Source organism: Onychostoma macrolepis, chromosome 20, assembly GCF_012432095.1.
Source record: "Onychostoma macrolepis isolate SWU-2019 chromosome 20, ASM1243209v1, whole genome shotgun sequence".
In the NCBI taxonomy this organism is placed as follows: Eukaryota; Metazoa; Chordata; class Actinopteri; order Cypriniformes; family Cyprinidae; genus Onychostoma; species Onychostoma macrolepis.
The window spans coordinates 28,334,345-28,341,195 of record NC_081174.1 but is presented as its reverse complement, the minus strand read 5'-3'; the positions used below and the strand labels follow the sequence as shown (position 1 = coordinate 28,341,195).

Sequence of the window (6,851 nt, the reverse complement as noted above, 5' to 3'; positions counted from 1 at the left end):
GTCTCTAGTGTCTTTGGACAGCTCTTTGGTCTTGGCCATGTTAGTAGTTGGATTCTTACTGATTGTATGGGGTGGACAGGTGTCTTTATGCAGCTAACGACCTCAAACAGGTGCATCTAATTTAGGATAATAAATGGAGTGGAGGTGGACATTTTAAAGGCAGACTAACAGGTCTTTGAGGGTCAGAATTCTAGCTGATAGACAGGTGTTCAAATACTTATTTGCAGCTGTATCATACAAATAAATAGTTAAAAAATCATACATTGTGATTTCTGGATTTTTGTTTTTAGATTATGTCTCTCACAGTGGACATGCACCTACGATGACAATTTCAGACCCCTCCATGATTTCTAAGTGGGAGAACTTGCAAAATAGCAGGGTGTTCAAATACTTATTTTCCTCACTGTATATAAAGAAATCACTTCATACTTTTACTCAGCAAGGATGCATTAAATTGATCAAAAGAGCCAGTAAAGACATTCATAACGTAACAAAAGATTTCTTTTTCAAAAAATGGTGTTCTTTTGAACTTTCTACTCAACAAATCATGAAGAAAAAAAAAATGTTTCCTCAAGAAATTAAGCAGCTCAATGGTTTTCAACATAGATAATAATCAGAAATGTTTCTAAAGCAGTAAATCAGCATATTAGAATGATTTTTGAAGGATCATGTGACGCTGAAGACTTTGAAGAGCTTTGCATCACAGAAATAAATTACATTTGAACATATATTCAAATATAAAACACTTATTTTGAATTGTAATATTTCACAATATTGCTAAATAAATGCAGCCTCGGTGAGCAGAAGAGACTTCCAAAAGTGCTCATTTCAATTTAACATGCATAAAATATGGTCACTGGAATTGTGATTTTTAATGAGTAGTGAGGAAGTAGAACTGTAATTGTAATGTATGTGTGTGTGTGTGTGTGTGTGTGTGTGTGTTTGGTTCTCAGCAGTGCTGATGTCCAGCAGATGTATATCTTTGGCGACGGCGGTCCTGAACACTGATTGGTTGAGACATTGCTTCATGGAACAAGATGCTCAGCAGTGTGGACAGCATGTATATGTGTATGTGTGTGTGTGTGTGTGTAAGTGTTTGTGAGAAACTCTCTCTCCCCCTCTTGTGTGTGTGAGATGAGGATGTCTTGTGAAAGGCCCATCTGCCCTGGTGTCTGCCCACCAGTCATACTGCCAGCGCAGGCACTGCTGCGGACGCCTAAACTCTCTGTGACAAGGACCCCTAGAGTGCCGAGTGCCACCCAGCATAAACAACAGTGGCACTGCTCTCGCATATGACAGCCTGCGCGTGCAATTCGTTGATGTGCTGTGTCTTTTTACCTCTTCAATGATATTCAGTTTTTAGAATCATTTCTACTTAAAAATAAATCATCACAAACAATTAGTAGCTATTAAAAAGACTTTCTGTTATTTACATCATTGTGTACAGTTAATTATTTTAAGTCACCTTGGATAAAACCTGCTGCTAAATGAACAGAATTTTGATTTCCAATTGAAACATTCAACTGCCAACAAATTCAGCTTCCTATTCAGTGAAACTGATCAAAGATGTGTGTAATCAACACTGGGATGCTAATTAATGCCTCAATAGATGTTCATATTCATTTTAATGTAGAATCTTATTTTACTTTAACTAGTTTTTTTTTTCAAATTTTACTTGTGTTTTTTATTTGTTATATCTTATGAACATTTTTATAATTTATTTTTTAAAATATTTTACAGCACCAATGTGTATTAATATTAATACACTTGTCTTGATTAAAGCTTGTTTAGCTCTTAAAGGAATATTTCCAGGTTTTAATTTACAAAATAAATAAATAAACAAAGCACGCAAGCTTACTAACCTTTTCTGCATAAAGTTATATCCAATTTTAGAACTTTGTTTACATGTTTTCACAGAAGAATATACCTGCTTTTATGAGATCATGCTTTATATTTCTGCTTTTAAATCCTCCAAAAATTCACTTCTACTGTAAGTTAATCATCATACACTCTTTTTTATGTAGAGGTACAAGTCAAAAGCCATTTTTGTGGTCATCGACATTATGCTACAAATGCTACAGATTGAGCTTAAAGTATATTGAGTGTAAACCACATTTAAAGAGACAGTGCACCCAAAATGCACAAAATCTCATTTACTCACCTTCGCATTGTCAAATCCATATGATTTGCATCTTTCTGTGTAACAAAAAAGATTGATACAAAATTGATAACATGCATCAAACATCCTCCATGAAAAAATGTTCCTTATAAGTTATAGAGTTTCAGTAATATCTGCCTATTTGTCAGATCAGTGGGACATATTAAGAATATGATAACAAAATAAATACTGAGTGGGACCCAAAACATAAAGACAGCAAAGTCAATCCAAAGAGAACAATCAAGAATTTACTCTGATGTAACATTATTACATCAGAGCCTGTTATTTCTGGCCTTTGTCTCAATTAGGAACCTAAAAACAATGAAAGGACCATATGAGATGAGCGGTATTATCACATCAGTGTGGAGTGAAACATACAGAGTGTAAAATACAGTTTTCATCCAATTCAGACCTAGCGTGTATCAGAATGCGAGTCTCCAGTTAACTGGAATGTGATGTTGTCTCCCCTTTTCTTTATGTGTGTGTGCGTGTGATTTGCACATTCAGGTCATTCTCTGTCAGTCTCTGTCTGAACTCTGATTGACAGCTGCAGTCATGCTCCCTCGGGGCAGCTTACTTGCTCCTACATGCATCTCTCTCTCTCTCAGTCCATCCTTTCCTCATTTTCCTCTTTCTCTCACTTCCTCTCTGTCTCTCCAGCACATAAACTCAGTTTCTCATGTCAGACAGTGATTGATATGATCCTGCATTTACAACAATCAGCCATCATAAAACACACATGCTTAAACATTTCTAGTCAAAGTCTCAGTCCCACTGGGGAAATTCACCATCATGATTAAGGACTCACAGAAGGGGCTTGTAAAGCAAGCTAATTATATTAAGATATCAAATCAAATTTTATCAAATGCAAAAATAACAGAGTATGCAAAAGTAATGCATGGCAATGAAATGATATTTCTGCGAAATAAAAAATATGAATGACAATCTTTGCAGCCCCAAAAATAAATAAAATATCAAATGTAATAACAGAAAGAGTCTCTTGTCAACATCAACCATGCTGGGAAGTTGGGGTCCATTACTTTATACAAGTCTCTTATGCGCTTATTAAGACTGCATTTATATGATAACAAATACACTAAAAACATAATAGGCCTATTTGTGAAATATTATTACAATGTAGGATAACAGTTTTTATTTGAATCTATTTTAAAATGTCATTTAGGCCTACTCCTGTGGTCAAAGCTGAATTTTCAGTATCATTACTCCAGTCTTCAGTGCGTCACGTGATCCTTCAGAAATCATTCTATCTCTATCATTCTATCATCATGCCGCTCAATGAACATGCATTATTATTACAAATGTAAAAAAAAAAAAAAGATGTTAGCTGTAGCACCTTCTTATCACTGGCAAAGGATAGGACGCTTTTGCAGGTTTGTTACAAATTGACTTCAGTGGATATTAGGTAGCCTAAATATTCACCTCACTCAGCTTTCTTTTTGTCCTTTGAGTTGTAAAGTATCCGTGCGTTTACTGATTGAGAAACCGCTCCAAGCGACTCATTGAGTGAGTGAACTGCCTAAATGATTCATCGCGAATCGTGAACCGATTCAGACCGTTTTGCTGATGAATCCATGACGAAGATTCATTAATCACGATTCGTTCATCGATAGCTCTGCATCTACACAGACGACAGAAAATAGGAGACAAGATACGACTATTGAAATATCGAAAAGAAAAAAATAAGATTCTCAGGTAAGTAAATGGTAATCTTCCTCTTTAAACAATTATTTCTAAGTAGGCTAGCTTAAGTAGGATTTATGAGGGTTTTTTTTTTTTTTTAGCATATTACTATCAGGGTTGCCAGGTCTAGGAAACAAAACCAGCCCATTTGCTATTCAAAGCTGGCCCAAAACTAGACCAATTGCGATTTTTTTCCCGCGGTTTTCCCCTCCGTTGGAAATAACCTCCTTCAAAACCCGCCTAAAAGTAGCCCAACAGCAGGACTTGACAACAGTGGTTACTATGCAATTGCCATGGCGTTGCTAAGGTGTTTTTAGTGGTTGCTAGTGCTGTGTTTGATACATAGATATGAAGATGTATAGTCAAAGAGATTTGACAATACGAGTGGACCGCGATCTTAATTTGAATACAAGAACACCGTTTAAAACAGAGTAGAAAAGTGCAAGGTTTCTAAAAAATAATGAATAGAGCATAATATATAGGCTACAACAAGGTTTAATCTGGACGCAGAGGAACACAACTTTACCTGATATAAAGAGACATAATCCCCGAAACCGAGCTGCCCACTTGTACACTACGGCAATATCTAACTAAGTGTGTTACTTGTTTTTGTCAACCTGGCAACCATGTGTACGCGCGCTCTCTCCACTGTGGAGAAACGCCGCGGCTTCTGGCCATGCGCACATCAATATAGCGTAATTTCTGTCACACTGTACAACAATAATTGGTGCTTTTCCATTATTACAAGGGGTAGGTTTAGGGTTGGGGTTGGTGTAGATGTTAATAAAATACAACTAATAGGTAGAAAACTACATTTATTGTTAGTTTCCGGTTTTAGCTGCCACAACCCTTGCTTTCTGAAAACACCGGTTAGCTTGCAGTTTAGCGATCTCCACTTCAATATTCTATTGTCAGAAAAGTGTAACTTATCAAGTGTTCATTTATGAGAGAGAGAGAGAGAGGCTGTGTATGTATGAATTACCACCGTTTTGCCATGTTTCTAGTAAGAGTGAAGCTGTGGCTTTAATTGCTTTAGAAACGATGATGTTGCCAGCTCCTTGTTGAGAAAGATAATGTAGCTCTTCAGTGATTAAGCTATTTTATTGATAAAATTGTGGGGCAGCGCTAAAAATGAATGTCCGTGCGCGCGCAGCGAGATCTGTTAGTGACTAAACGTGTGTGCGTGAGGTACAGTGAAGACAGCGCATTAATTTAGAACTCTTCTAATTTTTATTTATTTTTATAATTTTTATCAATGATAACCTACCAGCAATGTTAAGATTATTTTAATATATTAGAGTGAGTACATTACAATATAAATTTATTAGAACGAGTACATTTTTATTTATGGGCTTAAAAACAAGATGCAACCAATCAGAATATTGTACCTTGTGGGGAGTGCACAATGTAAATATGAAACATATGCCATTATTGTACTGTGGTACAGTTATGGAGGCCCTTTATAATGCGGAGGTCAACTGCATGCTCTGCCTATAGTTAGTAACGGCCCTATAGTATGCAGTGTGTCATAAACAGCTGTTTTATTAAATTCTTCTAAGGTGAAATTCAGTGCAGTCCCGTATCGTGATATGTATCGTGGCCTCTGTACCGTGATACGATCGTATCGTGACTTTGCTGGTGATACACAGCCCTAGTTGCTAGGACATTGCTAGGTAGGTCCCTCATTTATTGTAAATCTGTCAGGTTTTTTCCCCACCCGTTTTATCATCTGTCAGCCCAAAATCGTAATCTAATCACTTTGAAAAGTTATGAACTTAAGTTTAATGCTGAAGATTAGGGGTTTGTCAAATCCCTAACCCAAAGTATGAGCAATGATGATAATGAAAACCTACCTTAGCAAGCAAGCACTACTAAGAGGAGCACTGAATGTGTGTATGATCAGACTAGAGTGTGTATATGAGTAGGTGTGTCTAATGTCTTAATAAGAGCTCTTTCACGCTGCTCTCTGTTGTTTGTGATGTGTAATTGTCTCGCTCCGCTCAGGGTGAGAGTCCGATCTGAATCCGGAGCGTTACGAGAGCCGTAGTCAATTCTGCTGTTAAATCCGTTAAGAGCCGAAAATTAATTACCTAACCAGAGCAGGAATGCTTCCAAAAGAAGGAACCCGTGTGAGGAGACGCAGAGACAGCGAACAGAAGGAGGTGAAGGAACGCTACGAGTCACCAGACTTCACGTTAAGCTTGACTGACTAATTATTGCTTATAATTTGCGTTTGGATTAATTAACTAATTAGCTGGGAATGTCTGAAGGCGTAGCGCAGTCTGTGCATGTCAGGCTGAAGACTTTAATTATTGTGATATTTTTAATTAGAATCTGCAGCTGAGTGAGGCACACATTCACAAGCAAAAGGCATACACACACATACACAAAGCACACAAAAACACACACTTTTACACAAATAATATAAACAACAAACACGCATATGCACAAAAATAAGCACATTCCTGTAGCTCAAGTAGAGAGCAAGGTCTTGGGTTTGATTCCCAGGGAATGAATTGCTTGAACTAATAAAATGTATAACTTTTGCAATTGAAAATCTAGTTTTTGGAACTGATTGTTTGTAAAGCTTATTGTTTTCAGTTTATATGCCTCAGTTTTTGAGTGAACATTGCCAGAATTGTCCAGAAATAATGCTTTTTTATTCAAAAACTGAGATGCATAAGCTCAGATGAATGAGGCCTATGATCAATCAGCTCCAAAAAAAAAAAAAAACCTGTGCTAATTGAAAGAAAACAAGTTGGCAAAAAGATTGAATTCAATATTTGGTGATAATATAGCATTTGTGAGTAAGTTTTAAAAGGCCGGTTGTTTTGATCAGGAACATCAGTGTCTGAGAAAGGCAAATAAACGGATGAATTCAGGAAAATTTGGACGCTCCATAATACTCCATATTCAAACACCCCTTAGATCCTCAAAATGCATGCAATTTATGCAACACATCATCATGAAAATGTAGTCCTGTGTATTAAAG

At 36.7% G+C, this 6,851-nt stretch overlaps 1 long non-coding RNA gene across 1 annotated transcript in view; it reads left to right on the top strand.

The window, feature by feature from the left end:
* Positions 1–3,748: 3,748 nt before the first annotated feature.
* Positions 3,749–6,851, top strand: part of LOC131527763 (uncharacterized) — a 67,383-nt gene continuing 64,280 nt past the window's right edge. The window contains exon 1 of the long non-coding RNA XR_009267737.1: positions 3,749–3,871. This is a non-coding gene — a long non-coding RNA (uncharacterized LOC131527763). The remainder of the gene's footprint in view (positions 3,872–6,851) is intronic.